Source organism: Pinus tabuliformis, chromosome 3_1, assembly GCF_031772625.1.
Source record: "Pinus tabuliformis cultivar Carrire ecotype Pingquan chromosome 3_1, CPIR1, whole genome shotgun sequence".
NCBI lineage: Eukaryota > Viridiplantae > Streptophyta > Pinopsida > Pinales > Pinaceae > Pinus > Pinus tabuliformis.
Window position 1 is genome coordinate 57440921 of NC_142301.1, and position 20849 is coordinate 57461769.

At 37.9% G+C, this 20849-nt stretch overlaps 1 long non-coding RNA gene across 3 annotated transcripts in view; it reads right to left on the minus strand.

Moving 5' to 3' along the window:
- The window catches only part of LOC149185751 (uncharacterized), a 238555-nt gene that overhangs the window by 12966 nt on the left and 204740 nt on the right, over window positions 1-20849 (minus strand). Inside the window, exons 1-3 of one of the 3 annotated variants that reach the window (XR_016255639.1) lie at window positions 19250-19399; window positions 18625-19014; window positions 18267-18502 (exon numbers count right to left, since the gene is read on the minus strand). This is a non-coding gene — a long non-coding RNA (uncharacterized LOC149185751). Of the gene's footprint in view, window positions 1-18253; window positions 18503-18624; window positions 19015-19249; window positions 19400-20849 lie in introns of those variants that run through there. The other 2 variants (XR_016255640.1, XR_016255642.1) reach the window with 2 other exon arrangements.

The window sequence follows — 20849 nt, forward strand, 5'->3', positions numbered from 1 at the left end:
CAGTCAACATCGAACAACCATTTGAGCAATGGGGATTGGACATCATTGGAGAAATTACTCCACACTCTTCCAAACAGCATAAGTATATTCTTACCGCTACTGATTATTTTACTAAGTGGGTTGAAGAAATTCCTTTAAAGACAACAAATTCTGAGGCAATTATAGAATTCATAGATCAATTCATCATTACCAGGTTTCGTCTCCCAAATGCTCTTGTTTTTGATAATGCATCTTACTTCTCAGGCAATGCTATGTTTGATTTCGCTATTAAAAGAGGATTTAAATTGAAATATTCTGCTAATTACTATCCCCAGGGTAATGGTTTAGCAGAATCCACGAATAAAAATCTGATTAAAATTATTAAGCGAACTATCGAACAGAATCATAAAAAATGGCACAAATCCTTAATATTTGCACTATGGGCTGATAGGATAACGCAGAAGGCTTCCATAGGTTCTTCTCCGTTCAATCTCGTGTATGGAAAAGAAGCAGTGCAACGAACAAATCTTGTCCTTCCTTCTCTAGCCCTAGTTCAGTTTATTAAGGAAAGCCCTTCTTCTTCTATTCAAATTAGACATGACCAAATTCTAAAATTAGAAGAGGAAAGAGAAAAAGACAAGGTTATTCATGCAAAACATAAGCAAATTATCAAGTCATCCTTTGATTCAGCCTCATCCGGTTCAAAACAATTTCAAGTCGGTGATTTAGTTCTGAAATGGGACAAAGCCCATGAAGATAAGGGAAAACACACCAAGTTCCAGAAGATGTGGCTTGGGCCATTTCAGATCTGTGAGAAGATAGGCCATTCGACCTTCATATTACAAGATTTATCAGGTTTGAGAAATTCTCTCCCTGTTAATGGCCTTATCTTAAAAAAATTCTTCAATTAAGGAGGTAACTCCTTCTCCTTTTTAATTTAATAGAATTTTGTAGTTTGTAGGACCATTAGAAAATAAAGTTGTAAGGTATCTTCCATTGACCTTTGCTTTATTTAAAAGTTGCTCAAAAGAAGTAGTGTTGATATTTGCTTTTAAAATAATAGAAGTCTTAAACAAAAGGGATAATTTCTAGGAAACTAGGTATAATTGCATTCTGAAACCACACTTCAATTTTTGTGAACGCTTCTCAAAGTTTAGAAGTATTGTAAATCATTTTATGTTTTCAAATTGGTCACAAAAAGGTTATCAATATCAAAATAGGAACTAATCCAACTTCAGCATCTTTAACTCTTACCTTGTCATCCATTTACTCTTAAGGAGAAAATTGTCCATCCCACTCACCAAAGCTTATGATTACTCAGAGTGTAATTCTAAAATATTTGATATAAAAGATAAGAGGTCTTATTACAAGCCTGCTTACCATGATCATAGGGAAATAGTTTAACCGACATTACCAATAATGCATACCAAAACAGGGTAATGGCTTAGAATTATAAGACAAGGGGTCTCATCACGAGCCAGCTTGTTCGGTTAAATTACTACCAGTGAATGGCATTGTCACTTAGCTGGTCACCAAACCAGGACAATGGCTTTTTATCTTACAAAATAACAGAAAAGTAGAAAAGAAATGCAAAATATGAAAAGCATGTTTTGAATTCATTCTGTTAATCATACTCTGAAATGGATGGGACAATGGACAATAACATGGTTAAAAGGTATCCCTGTTGAAACTATGAACGTTTGCGAGCAGCAGAGGCTCTACCTATGACAAAGGAGTCAATTCTAAAAATTTATTTGGAAAGGTTTTCTATTTTATCATTATCAACCAATAGAGGCCAATTTAAAACTTAGAATGTATCTAATTTTAAGCAAGAGAGGAAATTAGCAAAGAGTTTCATTTTATTTGGAATGCATATATACCTAGTTATATTAGAAATTTCCCCTTTGATGAGATTTCTATTTTGAAAAAGTTTAAGTATTTCCATACTTTTCAGAGATAACTGTTTCTTCCAGCGAATTGCCAATTGTTGTGCTCTACAACAACCCCCCATTTCATATCAAGTTTATTCTCAAAACTATAATATGAAATGGGCCCCTTTTTATTTTAATTGGTATCAACTTAGTATTATTCAAAAAGATCCAAAAAACAAAATAAAAACATTACAAAACCTTTTTGATAAACCAATTAATTGGTCTTATAATACATAAATGAGTAATCTTTTATCATTGCGATAAAGCGATCGCCAGATCGCATGTCGCAATGACAAAGGAGGCATAACTTAAAGACCCATTGGTTTTCTCTGATGTGACAACATGCAAAAGGCTATCGGATATTGGCAATAACAAGTTATCATAACAAAAGTCCCTTTCGCTCCGATGTGATGCGATATCGCTATCGGCTATCGGAGATGTACAATGCATGCTTTTCAAAGTTCTCAGTTAATACTCCCGATGCGAATTGGCGATATCGCTATCGGCAATCGGGGATTCCAAAAGGAAACAATATAACAATTTAAGTTTTCCCCCGACGGCCGATTGAGATAAAGCCAAAAGAGTGAATTTCAAAAAATTGATAAAGCAGGGACATTATGATTAATTCATATTAAAGGCCTTATCTTCCCAACAGTGATTCACCTGCGCTCAACCGCCAAAACATCCAAGGCACGCTTAAACGAATCATTCGGCCAATAAATGATATGATGGGCATTTGAAGGATTGACAGGTTTTAACGGCCATTTAATGAAATAGTAAGTCTAAAAAATCTTTTCACAGATTGTATCCACGGCCACTTTAAGTTAATCCTTCATCATGCATTGATTAATATATCTCGCTCATATTTGGTTTGCGCTACCAATTCTCTGTATTATGTTCATTTTCACTCCTGTGCAGAGCTCTTCCAAAGCAGTAGATTCAAGCAGAATGGGGAAGAAGTCTAAGAAAACTGCAATAGCCTCCACTTCGCCAGCCACAGGACAACTCATCACTGATCCAGGAACTAAAAGAAAAGGATTGATATCCGACACTACATGTCTAGGACTCGGAAAAACTACTTAGCAAAGTACCTATAATTTTATTGAAGCCGAAGAACCCGAGGTGACAGCAGTACAAGCCACAGTAGATACGACCCGAAAATCTTATGCTACTCTAAATGATTTAGCCGACTCTTTCATTCATCGGATAGCAGCCCGGGAACAAATTCTCCCATATACGGATGTAGTGAGGTGGGAAATTGAGGAAATCCCAATCACAGACAGAACCTTTGGCACTAGAGATGGGAGAATCTTCGGTTCATTTCAACCTAATGATTTGAGGCAAATGTATCATTTGCCTGTACCAGAGAAGAATTACAACAAGGCATTCCTGGAGAAATTCAGAGAAGAGAAAGAAATTGAATCCAAACCCATTCGGGATTGGAGGCAAAATCCGGCAAAACACAAGCATGAGTCTTCGGGTAAGTACTCTGTTGATTCTCTATGTTCTCCTTATTGTTATGCTGGGATAATGATGTGTAGATTATGGGGGTTACACGATTCCGCAAATTTCACTATAGAAATGGTTCCTGCTCAATCTAGCACTCATACCCAAACTGCTATTTATAGCAGTGCTATTTTTATCACTTCTATTTTTAGAATTTCTTGTTGCTATTTTCAACACTCCCTCTCAACAAGAAAGGCATCAAATCAAACCCAATCATGTACCTTTGGAATGATTTGCATGCAACACTTTTACCAAGTGTGGTTGCTCTAGCAACTCTAGAAACAAAAAAAACTCCCAACTGACCTCTCTATTGGACTAGAAACATACTCTAATGTTGAAGCTCTACCTGCTACTGACAAGTGCTCCCTCTCTAACCTCTGAGCTGCTGTAACACTCCATTCGTCTCGCACTATTGCACACCTCTCTGTGCTATCCTGCACTTGTACAACACTCTTGTATCTCTCGCATTGTTGCAACCTGCTAGCTCTACATAATCCTGGGACTCCTGCGGTGTAGCTTTCTCTCCTGCTCCATCTGCATCTATCTTTACCCACTCAGATACTCCTACTACTCCTCATCGGGGCTCCTATAGAAAATAAATCAAAGAGGTTGGATACCTCAAGGATCCTGCCCTATTCCAGCCTTTTTGGGATGATCACTCCACATTGCACCACCTCCTACCTAGAGGTATGGATTCATGTGATCCCTCTGCCCACCTGGCTCAAAATTTCCCCCTATTAGAGGTCTCTGCATGAGTGGATGCCTCCACCTTGTCGCCTCTTGACATCCCCACTTGTGGTTGCTCCACAACCTCATGAAGCTTCTTCACCAATCGTGGCTCCTCCACAATCATATGAGACTTCTTCTGGTGCTGCATGTTGAGAGGTAATGTACTCTCCCTCTCAACCACCAAGTTTCCATCAGTTGCCTTGCTCCTCAAGGCTTTGCATGCATCTTTAACCTCAAAGGGCATACAGGTTCTTGACCCGTGAACTGATCTGCTTCACCTCTCTAGTGATGATGTGTCTAAGGAAAAACTTTCCCTTACTAAAGACTACATCATAGCCTCTATCTTCCAACAGTAAGATCGACACCAAATTTCACTTCAGTCCTAGTACATATTTGACATCGATTAAGGTAATGTGAGCTCCATTCTCCCTCTTAAAAACAATTGTGCCTACACTTGAGACACTATACTTTTCATCATTACCCATCGCTATGAGTATCTGAATATCTTTCTTCTCCAAATTAATAAACAAACTCTTATCGCTGGTCATGTGGAAAGAAGCTCCACTGTCAAGAAACCAACCACTTCACACCATGGATGAAACCATGCATGCAAATAGTGTGAAATGCAGCTCGAACTATGAGGCCAGTGCCTCAAATTCTAATCCTTCCACAAATTCCTTCTTGGATTTCCTCAGTAAACAATTTGTAGCAAAATGGCCGAACTCATGACAATGAAAGCATTGCACTTTCGATTTGTCAAAATTCTTCCCACCTTGGGAAGAACTGGATTGGGAAAGAGAATCCTTCTCCTTCCCCTTCTTCGCCTTACTCGATAAGGCGTAGTTTTCTTCATTCTCCATGGATGAAGAATCATCTCTCGTGCTTCTTACTATCTCCCCCTACATCAGATCCAACCAAAGTCATTCCCAATCTCACAGTTTCTCTCTTCCATTAACCGAGTCTTGGTAGTTATGCCAGCTCTTAGGAAGGTCAAGGAGAGCAAGACTCACCATGTCATCATTAGCTGTCACGATCCCTACACTTCCAAGCTCATCCCTGCATGTGGTGAGCTTGTTCAGATATGTAGAGATCGTGTCGCCCTTTTCACACTTGATCTTCTGAAGCTTGTCTTTCAGCGCCAGCTTCCTCTGATCATTGCTATTCTGATATACATCTTCAATGATTTCCACATTGAAAATGGTGTATCCTTCCCATGGAGAGTCGACACTATGTGGTCTTGAACTCCCTCCAAAAGGATTCTCCTTGCTCTAGCCACACATTTCTTCCATTTCGCCAATTGAGTAGCATTAGTTGGCTTGGGGACTTCTTGATCAATGAAGTCCTTTAGACTGTTATCCTCTAATACTGCTTCCATGTGATCCTTCGAGGCTATATAATTCGAGCTGCTATCAAGAGCATACTCGAGTCTTAAACCACTGAATGCCATAGGTGAAATAAAGATGTGATAAGAACTCGATTTCTATATTCACGAATCACAAACTTTGAACTTCTCCCTTCTTTTATATTGTTCTTCGTTGATCACCTTTACTCTGATACCATGTAGAAATTCCCATTGTAGATCACTTGATAATGCAATATACTAAAGAAAAATACTTGATTCACTTCTACAACCCTTTTGCGGAAGCTTAATCAATTTGAGCACGAACAATGAGAACACATATAACTAAGAATGACAAGCAATCACACATAACATAGAAGAAATATCATGGGGAAAGCCTCAACCGAAAACCCCAACTCTGTATTATCATACAAGTGGAAATATAGTCTGGATTACAAAAAGAATAAGCTCACAAGTTATCCTACACTCTCTACAATCCCTCTGTTGCTCATAGACAGTCAAAGGTCTCTCTCAAACCTTCTCCTCTACCATCCAAGCCCTTTATTTCTTTGCACAATTTTCCTTGGGGTCCACTACAGCCACTTGTGTGAATTGGCCTCTTCACACACTCACTAACTTCTGATATAACTGCATAACCCTGAAGGAGATAAATCCTTCTCCATGGATGATTTTCTTTTATAGGAAAAAAATTCATCCAACTGATAGTACACTATCCCTCATCTGATCTAAATTGGGTCTTTGTCTAAACTAACATGCATGAGTTATTCATGAGAGAATATTCAGTTATCTGAAGTGCAGCAGCTATATGCGAGCATGCATTAACTAACTAAACTCACATTAATTTAAACAAACAGTTTAAATCAATCTAATTGGACTTGACTCAATTAACTGAGCCAACTAATTACAACTCAAATTAGAACTCATCCTTATCTCTTTAACTTATGGATAAATTCTTCAATTAATAGAGAAACTGTTGCATGTCCTCACATAGACTTCATGTTTGATTTTTCACAACTAATTAACTCATGGTGAATTAATTAATTTATTTTCAAACAACTGTTAAGTTCAAATTTGAATTTTATTTCCTATTTTAGTCTAGGGACTGACTAAAATTTGAATCCATCCTGAACTGCTAAAAATAGAATGTTATTTTTAGCACTTCCATTTTTCATTCCCCGTTGCTCAATCCAGTACTCGTACCCAAACTGCTATTTATATTAGTGCTATTTTTAGCACTTCTATTTTTATCATTTCTTGTTGCAATTTTCAACACCAAATAACTATCGCCTAAGGCAGCGAATGGATGGGTATCTCATACTCGTATCGGATACTCACAATCTACTCAGTGTATGCTACCCATCCCCCTCTTGCTAACCATTACCACTCAGTCTGCCATCAGCCCTCTTGATAATGTGCCAATACAATGTCTCATCGAACACATACTTGAAAGTTGCCTCAATGGGTATCCTCTGCTCATGCATCGTCTTGATATGCCCTGTGGAAAGTGTGACACATGCCTCCCTCCAACTATAGGCTCATTGATGAACGATATGCCACATGTCATATGATCACATCATCCCCCAACCTACAGTTATCAACTCATGCAGCAACCCAATGCCCCCACTGAGAGTCTCTCCCCTGCATTGAGTGTCAGCCCAATATCTAAGGTGAGGTAAGGTATGGGAAAGAATAAATGTTGTCCAAGATTATCTATTTATCTAAGACTAACTATGCGTTCATATATAATTAGTTTGGAGCTAAATCCTCTATTCAATCTCGAATAGGCATGGCCATGGATGGTTATTTTATTACTACCACTTTAGGCTATGTAAGATTGATGTGCATCACACTCATATTTACATATTAGCAAACTACCTGCCTAGTTTCTCCGTCTTAATGTTTTTAATGGTTTGATTTTCATACTTGGAATAAGTTAATTAATTTAAAAAATAAATCACTTAAAACTTTATCATTAAAATCTCTCACATATTCCTCTTTATCATTTATTTCCGTATGCACATTCATTTTTAGTTATTAATATTTTATTGTTGAAATTTTGTGTGGATAACAAATTGTATTGATAATTATAATTTTTTTTAATATAATTTTTATGATCCTATCCCCATTTATTTATAATATACTTAAATATATATTGAAAAAAAATGAGTACCTTATATATTCACTTACATGGAATTTACAATATGACTAGGGTAATTGCTCCATGGATTATGGTTAAGGTTTGTCCAAATTTCTTACATTAGACTTGAATTTATCCATATCATTATTAAGAAATACATTTTTGTTAGTTTCGTGTTTAAGACCAATGTCACCCATCCCATGTTCCAAATCATGTAACATGATGGAACAATCTTCAATAGTGGAATTATATTTAACATTAAGTATGACAACATTACTAATTGATATCCTAATATTTTAGGATGAAAAATTATTGGACTCTTGAACTTAGCAACAAATTTAGTTTTACTTTCTAACACCTTAATGTGGAGGCTTTCGTAGTTATCAATCTAGAGTAATTAGTTAATAAAGGACATTTCAAATGTGTTCTCATCTTTTATGTTGAAAAAATGTTTGCCATCTTTTTCTTAATGTTGTGACCATCTTCAAACAACTCTCTTAGTCATCCCAACTTGTATTTTTAACATATTTTAATTTCTTGCAATCTTTGATCTAATTATGTAATGGTGCTAAATATGAAATGCAAGTGATAACAACAAATAATCTACTCAACAAAATACAAAAAGAAATATCCATCAAGCACCTACAAAAAAAATCCAAATGAAGAACTTCTGAGCCATTTTATTATATTTCTGCAAGCCAAATACAATAGATAGTGGAATGGTGCACCTTGGCTTGTCTCAGGACCAAACCCAGGTAGGAAGATCCCTCAGGTGAGCTGAATGTTGCCAAGCTACTGCAACAACAAGAAAACTACTACTCTAGTGAATTTCTAATGGTTGGAAATTACACTTAAGCAGCCCTGAAATTTATATGCTTTTATCCCTGGACTCCTTGTCTGAAACTGAGAAAAACAGAGAAGAGAATTTGGATTGTTTTGACTTGTGTTTTTCTACCCCCTTGGATCCTCACAATAACTAAGGCTTCCAAATTTGACCTATTATCCAACAACTAACTTCCCGTATGAACTCTTGGCCAGGATCACCTACTCCCAAACACCACAAAATTCTAGTGGCCTCTGCCCTAGGCCAACAAATGTGAATTTTTGGTATGATGGCTTAGCTAACTGAAAGCTCCAGCTAAAATGGCTTCCCAATGCTTCTACCTCATCTCTCTGACCTCGGGACAAGCAATGATATCCCTGCTGGTTTCAAACTCGAGATCCCTACTAGTCTCAAACTCCCTATTATTGATTAGTGATTTCCTAGAAATACCCACTGCCCTCAACCTCCTTAGGTAGGGAGGGAAAGATGGTCCCAAGAAGTAGAGGTTGAATCTACAGCTTGAGAGAATAGTGGCTAAACAGCCTGTAGACTTGCTAACCAACAAAGTGTACAAATGAGTGTTTGTTTTCAAATGCCAAAGATACTAAATAGAGGCCTCTAAGTTCTATTTATAATTGCTAGTCATCTCCCTTGGTGGTTCTTAGCTTCCACTAATAAAATATTACTTTTCCTCCATTCTTCATTAAAATAATAATTTCCACTTTTTTCCCACAAAATAATATTTTCTCATAACCTGTTGATATAACAAGCTCAGCTTAATTAGGCCTGACTATGTTCTTTCGGGGTTAACATACCTGGGTCCTATGTATCGTAAGTAATTCATTATCATTTGCCCTTGTCCCCATCTATGCCTTTGCTTCTACTCTTTACAAGGATGTTGGGATTCCAGCTGGCCATCCAATGAGATTTAGTTGAATTTCGGTTGACTTAGCCAGTGCCTCTTATTTAGCGTAGGGTTGAACAACAAAATAATAAGCTGGTAGGGGCGCAGTTCTAGAAGGTGTTACCATCCTCAACTAGCTAAACAAATGCTATATGGACACTTTCACTCAGCCTAAACATGGGTAAATGGATGGTAGAAACCAATATGAAGATTGTTTCTTATGCTATTGGTTCAGTCGCTATAGTTCACCCATGGTTAGTAAGGAGTATAACTCGATGCTCTTCTCTCCAATCATTACCGGTTGATCGAGAGATTGATCAGGGGTGAAGGCTGGGATGTTTTGGATAGGGCTCTCTGAGCTATTGATCCCTTTCGTGCCACCGGTGGAGTGAAGGGTGCACTACAACTAACCATGAGAAAAAAACAGCTAGGCCAGCCAAAAGGTAGGGAGACTAGTTCATTACTGCTAGCCCATATCCATCAACTATTTGATCTTAGCCACCCACGGAAGAAAGAAAGCTCCGGAGTGAAAGAAACCATCGGGAATGAGTTCAACTGGTTACCCAGCCTTGGTAGTCCTTCATTGGATTTTTGTTTCTAATGGATGGATATAATTGGATGGATAGAGAGCTCACTTGCACCCCTAATAGTTGTTCTTTTCTCACCTGTTGAATGAAGTTGGTAGCTAGATAGTTTCTAATTTCACCTCGGTAGTTGACTTGATTAGTTGCACCGTGGGTGAGGGAATAATGCTTTATCGGATATCTGCATGTTTGGCCCATGTCTGCTAGCTTTCGACTACCAGAAGTAGCTTTCTTAATAGAACTAGTTACCCAGAAATGAGAAGTTTCCATCCTTGACCCCTTCCTTGCTGCCTTCCTACTTCGATCCTTACTACTCCCTTACTTTTGATGAAGACCATGGCATAACGCTTCACTCGACAAACCCACCTAACGGACCATCTTTACACATGGAGACAACCCTACTTGCACACATCACACCATACCTGTTATCCCCATCGAGACATGTAATGGGACACATCTACACACCGCATGGCATGCATGGTAGAGGGGGAGCATCAAACATCTAACCAATGATTCATTGATTGATGGCCAACATCTTTCGGGAATAGGTGGGGGCCTTCCTTCCTTACTTGCCTAGGAGTTGGGGGGAGCATCGAACATCTAACCTTGCTAGTTGGTATGGTTGGATGGTAAACACCACCTTCTCATTACTTCATTTACCACCACAAAATGCCACCCTCATAGATTGAAATTTATCATCCCATATGCCACCCTTTTGTAGGTAATTTCCCATATCTCAAGGCAGGGTATGGTTGGTCTTTATTGCTAGTATGTTTAGATGGGTAAAGCCATCTTTGCGCTCTTGAATTTCCCAGTTTGGCAGGCTCCCCATCCTTAGAAATCCTTGGCCCGAGCAGAACCAATTGATCCGGTCTCTTCTTTGGCTCGATAGGCCACCTTTTAAGGTGAGAATTGACCCTCCCCATTTGCTAGGTTTATAGAGTGAATTTACCCATCTTAGTAGGTAAGTTATCAGAGTAGACATTACCACCCATGTATAGAGCCAGTAGCATAGCCATCAACATCACCATAGCCAAAAGCTAGCCCAGTAGCTAGATCCAACAAGTAACTATCGCACTTTAGGCCAATCATATGATATGAAACTATAGGATCTTAACTTCACATTGAATCAGTGAAATATGTTCACCAAATCTCCCATAAGAAACTAATCGGGCATATCTTGTACACCTGTATGACATACGAATACTTACTTACTAACATCGACCCACCCTCCTTCTATCGCAGTTGTATTAAGAGAAAAGCTCAAATCCGCTCTTTTGTTGGTCGAGCCTGCTTGCACCTCCTCTTAATCAAGGTAAAAGTAAAGCAAAGCGTAATTACATACATAGATAATTTTAGCATTGTCATATGTGATGTTCTCATGGAAATCAATCAAAGTGAAATAACTATCCCAATCTCCTTCCCTAATATATCCATGCCCGACATATAGCTAGTTAGGACTAGAGGTAAGTAGAGATAGCATAAAGAAAGAGAAAAAACCACTCCATCTCAGCTGTCCACTTATGAAAGAGAAAGATCTACCAACCACAAATGATTAAGAGGCCATTTAAGTCCCCTATATCGACCGGGTCACTAGAACATACCCTCTTCTCTTTCACAACCCCTTTTCACCCTTCAATCATTTTCATTGACTTAACTCGACTTAGATAATGACCCGCCTTAACGAGGTCTCGTCTAAACTTTTATTTATAAGGTTTCAACGAGATCCTCTTTCATTAACTAAGGAATATAAGGTAGTTCCCTCCCTCTTTCATTAACAGAAGTCCTCGCTAACTTATAGAGCGTCACTTAGGACAGAAATAAGAGATAATAAGTCTAGGTTGGTTAGCATAATCACATAAATAAGGAAGGCCAGCTAGCTAGGCTACATAGAGAGTAGTTATCTCCGTCAAGGCTCAAATACAAGTAACATCAAGCCTCAAGCCGGGTGTTCCTTTACTTGCACAGTCAGGCAAGTAGAAAGTCCAAGCCAAAATTCTATCCACCACAAGCAATTGGGCATCTGCCATTATTGAAAGGCAGCTTATGAAAAGTCCCCATTACTAAAAGCTGTTGGTCTGTTTCACAAGCAATGCCATGCTTTCCACTCCACATAGGCATTTCACTTTTCCTCCACATTTCATAAGCAACTTCCTTTCCACCCTATAACTCTACCCTTCACTAACGCTTCCTAATAGCTAACAACAAAGAGATGGGCTTAGGGAATTCCACCTCTGAGCTAAATAAAGAAATGGAATCTGAGCTGAGGCCACTTGAATTGAAGGAGCCACAAACAGAAGGAGGGAAGGGAGAAGGCTCCCTTCTGCCCACTTCCGATCATGGGAATTCATATGCTGTTGGATATGCTGCTTTCTCATGCATGAAAGTGCTATTGGCTTTCCCATGTCTCCCCTTTGACCATGCGGGGATCAGCACCACATCTATCCAAGTTGGGTCTAGCTCGAAGGAGATCTTTTCACCACAGACACTTTAAGTGGCACCACATCCGGATTTGGAATGATATCTATCTGGCTAGGTTGGCCAGCTGATCCTAGCCTCAAAGAACCTCTAACGCTGAGCTACGAGAAAAATGCATCCATTGTTCAGTCAAGTCAGGTTGGGAATCTTAGGAAGCAAGCAGGTGTTCGAGCTGAGATGGTCTTATCTTCTCATAGGAAGCATGCATGAATGACAGACCCTCTCCCTGATGGTCCATAAATGACCTCAACCTAAAGGAAGGGAAGGTAGATATAGGTATAGCCTTTCGATTTCACCTTATGTTTATGAGTTCGGAGAAGTTTGGGAGCACCAAAATCACTTTATAGGCCCTCTTTGCTTACTTCATTTTCCACCCCTATTGAATAAGCTCTATCTTTGATTTTTCCACCTCGTTAGATCACTCCACTATTTACCACATATGCCACCTTTTAGTAGTGAATTTACCATATATCAGGGCGTGGTACAGCTAGTATGACTCTGGATAGGCAACGCCACCTTTTCTTAGGGAATTTCCCATATATCCGGGTGTGAACAGTTAAGGCCAGCAACCTCGGCACCAACCCCAGCTAAGTGCTTCTATTTGGTATTGAAAACAAAGCTGGCCTACCGCCCCATTGTAGCACCAACCTATGAGAATTAGTGACAACCTTCTAATCTATGTGGGAAAGCATGAGCAACTCCCTATGGGTAAGAAAGACAGAAGATCCAATCTGGTAGGAAAGAATAGATCCCCATCTCTCTAGGTTGGAAAGAAAGAATAACTAATGTAGGGAAAGGTCTACATTTGATGGTCAAATTCTTTTATGGTAAGAAACAAAGCTAAGTAAGACTCACCTACTTACTAAGCTAGGTAAGAAAGTAAGCTAAGAAGTAGTATAAGACAGACTTACTTACTTACTAAGAAAGGTAGTAAGGAAGGGAAGCTAAGTAAGACTCACATAGGAAGCTAAGAAAGGGAAGGAAGGTTTAGACTAGCCACGAAAGGAAGGCTCACAGTAGGCATGGCGGAGGAGGTGGTTCCACCGACATTCTGATTGGTGTTACCACCAGACGGATTACCTCCGGGTTTGGTACCCCCGGTAGGACCTCCAGCAGAGGTGGGGATAGCACCAGACATACTAGCGACTGGACTACCAGAGGGGCTAGCGGTGCTAGATGAAGATGGCGATTCGGAACGAGGAAAACCTAGATCAAAAGGGAACTCTGGGGGGCGGTGGGACGTTCGATTCTCACACGCTGAGGTAGACTCACGGTCCGACCGTAAATCCCAAAGAGTGGGGGACGTCCCCGAAGTCTACGAGATGACTTAAGAGGAGCAATGGTGGCCCAGAAAAGACCACCCTAGAAAAAGAAAAGACTCACTAGTTCTAAAAGGAGAACTATCAAAAGCAATGGTGTGAAAATCAAACTTTCTAAAATATTCCTCAACAAATGGTCATGACCTCCACTATTGACAAAGAAGTAGAAAGCCAAAGAAGGGCCTTCCAACCATTTAACTTGATGGGATCTCAACTCCATCAAGCGAGTGAAGGTGTGAATGAGACAATTATAGAGTAGGACACTGGGTGCAACTTGAGTTAGCCTACAACTATCTGTCTTAGGTGCCATCCCACCTGTGAGAACCACCTCTGGGTAAGATTCCTAATACAATGGCTACTAGGCTAACTTCTTCACAGACACGTCCAACAAGTTTCCTGTACCTTCGGTTGAAATCCACGATCCAGGGGATCTTCAGTACTAAGAAGGCAAGGTGTCCCAATTAGACCTCCGGTCTTGGTCTTGGCACATACCACCCAGAAAGGATGTGCTTGCTTGTAAACTTGCCTCGACTATGTCCGTTAGAAAATGATTTTGGCTCCCTAAAAGGAAAACCTCTATGTCTCATATGTCAAGTGACTAGTTTCTTCCATGGTCGCTACTAGATGCACTTACTAAAGTACCGACAAGATTCCTAATTACTCTAGATATTCATAGAAAGGGCTTGGGATGGGTGAAAAATCCAAACATGGCTTTTGATATCAAATTTCCCCCAAGATCAACTCATCCAAAAAAAGAGAAATAGGTGATGGATTCATTCCAATTATTTTTTATAACATTATTAATGGGTGAAGTGGCTTATTTTGGTGTCAATTCCAAAAGGTATGCTCGAAATTGAATTGGCTTGGTAACTTGAAGGTATACTTAGCGAGGTGTTAGTGACTGATGATAGCCTAGGCTACTTGATCTACGCCTGCCTATGATGGTGTTTCTAAATCTCGATGTCTAATTATCTCACCCACAACTTTGCCATAGGTGCAGGATTTCGATCTACTGCTACTGTCTTTGCTCCAACTAGAACGGGTTCCACTATTTATAGACAAACTAGGTCCACAAGATCGTCTGCTTATAGATACCCTGGTACCTCTAGAATGTAGGTAGAGCCATGAGGCATACTCCTTCATTCCACTAAAACTAACATATTGTGTCTTTAGGTTATAATAAGGTTTTGCTGCGAGGTGATGGTAGTCTTATTTAGCGTGATTGAAAGTCCAAATGTTCTTATTCTCTTCATTCCTGCCTTTATTAGGGCAGGTGAGTGATTCATGCCCTTCTTTGCTACTAGGTTTAAAACCTATACCTAGCTCTATGACTGAAGGATCTGAAACAACCCCTACCAATGCCTCTGGCTTTGCTGCTAGGTATCGCTCTCAACCTAGAACTGTTTCTTTGACTTAAGTGGGTAAAACAACAAGTAGTACCTCCACCTTTGTCTTTGTGGCTACCATTACCTTTGCCTTTACCCCTCGCCTCTGCGTTATTCGTTGCTTTCTCTACTTCAAATAGACTAAGTACTGATGAATCTACTCGCTCTATTGTTGGTCTTGGATCATTGACTGGAGGATTTGAATCTGGAAGTGGATCTTGAACGGGTATAACTGAAAATTCTTCTGCTAGTGCGGGTGATGCTTCAACTTCAACTAGTAGATGAACTTCAAGTGTTTCAACTGAATGCACTACTGAAACAAAGACTTCATATAATAATAGCAATACCTAACTCTTAAACTAGTGACATCTCTCCTGCATCTACCTCTGTCTTTGGTACCATTGCCTTCGCAGGTTATGTATTTGGATCTTGAACAACATCTATGCATTTGATTCATTAATGCTTGAACTATTATTAAGTAGTCACGAACTGGAACTGAAGTATTTAGAAAATTAGGAAATTGTCATGAACCCCACATCCCATACCTTAAACTAGAAAGAATTTAGAGATGTTAGAATGATTGAAGCTACCAAAGATATACTTAATCATTTTGTGGATGGCCAATAAAGGAAAATAGAGTTTTACAACAAAATTTAACTGAATTTGAGAAAACAATGAATGAGTAAACCTTTACAACTAAATATACAAGATGCATTTGACAAGGAAGATGTATCTAAGAGAACAAGTAAGGACCAAGATGCCAAAGAATGTATCCTACTTGTAAGGGAAACTATGGCTACTATCGTCTTCTCTCTCAACCTCAGGGTTGTGAGTGAGTGTTAATAAAAAAATATTCCTACACACATACGGATTACAACAATATTTCTCACCATCATGTCACTCACATGGACTTCAACATAGGTGGGGAAAAGAACCATTCTTCCCAACCATTCTAGAGAAGGGAAATTGACAGTTTATATATGTGTGTGTTTGTGCGCTCTCATAAGGACTTTTTGATAGTTCAGATATTGTTGATAGATGAGTTATGCTAGGATGCATAGAGGATTGTTTCAACAATGAATATGTCAAGTTGTTTGGAGAAAAGTCAAAATCCTCACTCTAATTGAAATATGAAAAACTTACATTTAATTAGATCAAAGATTGAAAGAAATCAAAATATTTTTCAAATACATGTTGGGAATACTTGGGAGTTGCTTAAAAGTAGCTACAACATTAAGAAACAAATGTCCAATAATTTCTTCAACACAAAAGATGAGAACACATTTCAAATTTCCTTCTTTAATTGATGACTCTCAATTGGTAACTAAGGAAGCCTCGACATTAAGGTGGTAGAAAGTAAAAATAACTTGGTTGCTAAGTTTATGCGTGGAAGGAATTTTCATTAGAAAAGATTAAGATATCAATTAGTAGTTTTTTCATACTTAATGTTAAGTATAATTCCATTATTGAAGATTATTCCATCGTGTTACATGATTTAGAGTATTAATGAGTGAACTAGGGAGAAAAGGCTATTTATTAATGATAAGAATGATTGATTCATGTGTAATGTGAGAAACTTGGAGAACCCTTAGCCACAAGCCATGTAGCAATTACTCTAGTCATATGCTAAATTCCATGTAAGTGAATACATAGGATATTATTTTTCTTTAATATATATTTAAGTATGATTATAAATTATAGGGTTAGGGTCATAAAAAATTAAAACATTTCAACAAATTCGACCATTGTCTTAACTTTGAGGCTATAAGGGGTGCTTTAGAATCAAGTAACCAAGAAGGTTCATTATCCTATCAGGTTCAAGTAGATGGTAAGGGATCTAACTCATTAGATTTGCAACAATAAAATCCATGACCTTACATTGTCAAACAATTTTAGAAAACACCAACTCTTGACTTACCCAAACATAATAGATATAGATCACTTTTTTTTTGTTCTTAAATCTAGGGCAGTGATTTGTAGATTGAATGGGTTCTAGAGTAGGTTCAATATTCTGCATGAGTGGGTCTTCAAAACCTCTACCATCAACTATGATATATGCATATGTTCAAAATGAATTTTGGTTGTTCACTTTGTTAGTCTAGAATATTTGGAGAGAGTAGTGAAAGAAGGGCCCTAGTTTTGGGCAAGAGTAGAGCTTTTCATCACCCCTTGGTTCCTAGATTTTGATTCCAAAACAATTTTTGTCTCAAAGAAGGCAACATCGGTGAGGCTGCGAAATATTTCCTTTCCTTTCTTGCATGAGGTGGCCCTTGAGGATATTGGAAATAGTTTGAGGTCATTTAAAAAGATGGATGTTGAAAGAATGAGGAAGGGATTATTTACTATTGCTTGAATTTGTGTAGAAATTTACCTAAGCAAAGGAGTAGGTGACACATAAAACCTTTAAGTGGACTCAAATTCTAGATTAAGAAAATGTGACATTGAGATGTTGCTCATGCTACCAAATAGGACACTTCTATGACAGGTTCCCCTAAGAACAAAAACACCCAAAAAAAGTGGGGGGAGGGGGGAATGCAACTCACAAACACAACACTACAAAATTAGAAGCGATCCATAAACAAGAAAAGAAAAAGATATGGCACACAAGGAGGAGCATTCATGTTTCAAAAAGTTCAGATTCAGACAAAGGACCTGTACTAGAGATAACCATGAGCCATTTGGAAATTTTCCACATATCCCAACTCACTGTTGATTAAAACAAAAAGAAAAAAAGAAAATGTTTGTTTTATGTTTACAATTTTTCTTATATAATTATAGGCATAAAAGTTGCTTTCGCTGAACGGTAATAACATCTACAAAATAAAATTGTCTTAGTTTTTTAAGAAATTGAAATAAAATCATAAGAGAAAAATATGATATAAAATAACTTTATAAATAAATGTTTTAATTAAAATCTATCTAGCTTCTACAAAGGAAACTTGGCTTTTAACATCTAAACAATAATATTAAAGAATGTAACATAATCATAGTTTAGTAAAATACTTTATTGAATTATATATATATATATAGCTGCATTTAATTAGATATTCAATTAACTTAATTAACTCATTACAAATATGACGACCAAAACATTAAAACTTATTCCCAGTATGATGACCAAAACATTAAAACACGATAACCAGGCTGGTAGTTTACTAATATATAAATCAAAATTACAATATAACAGCATCCCACTCAAATATAAATGTGATGCACATGGTTAATGCGACCATAATAACATAACCATCCATGACCATGCCTATTCCGCCATTGAATAGACGATTTGGCTCTAAACTAATTACATGTGAACACATAGTCAGTCTCAGATAAACAGATAATCTTCGACTGCATTTATTCTTTCCCATACCTGCCAGGCAACAGCAATGTAAATAACCAAAACAAAAGAAATTCATACGTCTTTCTGCAGATAATAAAAAGCTAATCATGAACCACTGCTAGTATAAGTTCGTCTACTTAAGTTGCCATTACCTGGTGCTATAAGTTGCTTTACTAGAATTTGACGTTGCTGTTGCTACCGCCGTTGTCGGTGTTGCCGCTGTTGACGTTGTTGTTGTTGCCGCTGTTGATTTTGCCGCTGTTGCCGCTGTTGTTGTTGCCGCTGTTGGTGTTGTTCCCGCTGTTGCCGGTGTTGCTGCCAACGTTGCCGCTGCTGTTACCGCTGTTGCCGGAGGTGTTCATGATCTGGCCGCTGCCGCTGACGCTGTTGCCAGTGTTGTTGTTGCCGCTTATATTGTTGTCGCTGTTGCCGCTGCCCACGTTGTTCATGGTGTTGTTGTAGCCGCTGTTGTCGCGGTCAATATTGGTGTTGTGGTGGATGAGGGAAACTGGACGGTATGACTATGTTGAAACTGAAAACTTCTGCAAAAAAACGCCTTCAGTTCAACACAATTTGCTAAAGTGCATGAATACATAACGCGGACTTTGATAAGTTACTGTGAATCAATACATAACATGAGCAAATCATCGATAACGTGAAAATAGCGTAAAAATCATAACGTGAAAATAGAGTGATGAAAATAGCGTGAAAATCATAACGTGAAAATAGAGTGAAAATCATAGACTGAAAGCCTCAATCTATGTTGCATAACCATACCTGAAACTGGAGGCTAAAATCGATAGGCAAGAGATGAGAAATACAATCACATTGCTTGCCTTATATAGAAGCACGCGAACTCTAAACTCCGATTAGAAAATCATCCACACTCCCAACCGGGGTCGAATTTGTGAAGTTTTCAGTGACATTTGATGTTTTCGCGTATTAAATTTACAAGAATGTCGCGAGGATGACATGATCAATCATGCAAAGCCCAGCACCACGAGGATAAGACAGATAGAATATCGATATGGTGGATGCCGTATTGACAGATGTGACTAGTCGGATTTATTCGCGCAATTGGGCAGACGAGTTCTCATTTTCATCCCAAAAGAAAAATTTCTTTGCCCTATATACAGATGTAACTACTCCAATTTATTCTCACAATTGGACTTGCCCTATTTACAGATGTAACGGCTACAATTTATTCTCACAATGGGACATACGAGTGATTCTTTTTCAGTGAAAAAAAATCAAAATCTTTGCCCTATATCTTTTTTTTTCATGAGATGAGACCTAAATAGCAGAATTAAATTTTTTAATAAATGTGGTTGTTATAATTTCATAGATGTGTATCAACTACATGCACAAAGAGTAGTGTTATAAATATATTTTTCAAAATTAATGTTTGGGCAGATTAATTATTCTTTTCTAGTTAAGTAAACAAAATCTTTGCCCTAGTTACAGATACTATTACTCTTTGCAATAAAAAAACAAAATCCATCCTTGCTCTAGGTACAAATGTAACTATCATTAGTGCAATTGGGCAGATGTAACCACCATTGGTGCAATTGGGTAGACTGTTTAAAAACTTTTACTTTTATGGATATCCCTTCTTTTGTAGTGATCTTTTAGCATAATCTTGCATCCACGCCTTACTATTTTAGTGGCCTTTTACCATAATCTTGGATGTCAACTAGGTACCACTAAATTCTCTAGGGGCCACATTAACTATCACTAATAATAGAGTTTCCTTTCTAAGATACTTTGATTTTAGTAGCTTCGTAAGTGATTATTTTTCAAGTGAGTGGGAATTCATGTTACAAAATCATCCTATCAATTATTTTCATAGAAATTCATTTTTGGTAATGTCTTTAACTATGTACGTAGCTTATCTTTTAAAATGACATGTAGCATTTTCAAGTGTTTTCATGCAATAATATTAGTTGCACTCATAATTAGATTACTAAATAACCTAGATATTTAGTTATTGTTGAGTGCTCTTTCTTTTCCCTATTATTCATTTTTTAAAATCATTCATTTATAAGATAAAACTATATACATCTTTAAAGACATTAACTACTAAAATTGCATTTCTATGAGAATAGTGAAGAGGATGACTTTCTTAGCATGTATTCCTAGAGTTTAAAAACAAATAATCACTCACAAAGGTACCAAACAAAAGTATCTTAGAAAGACAATTCTAATCACTAACAAAGGTATCAAAACCAATGTATCTTAGAAAGACAATTCTATTATTATTGATAGTTAGGGTTGTGTCTAGAGAGTATACTACACATAAAATACGCTAGATTTGACTTGAGGAGTAGTGGTACTTAGATTCACATGCAAGATTATAGTAAAAGATCACTATAAGAAT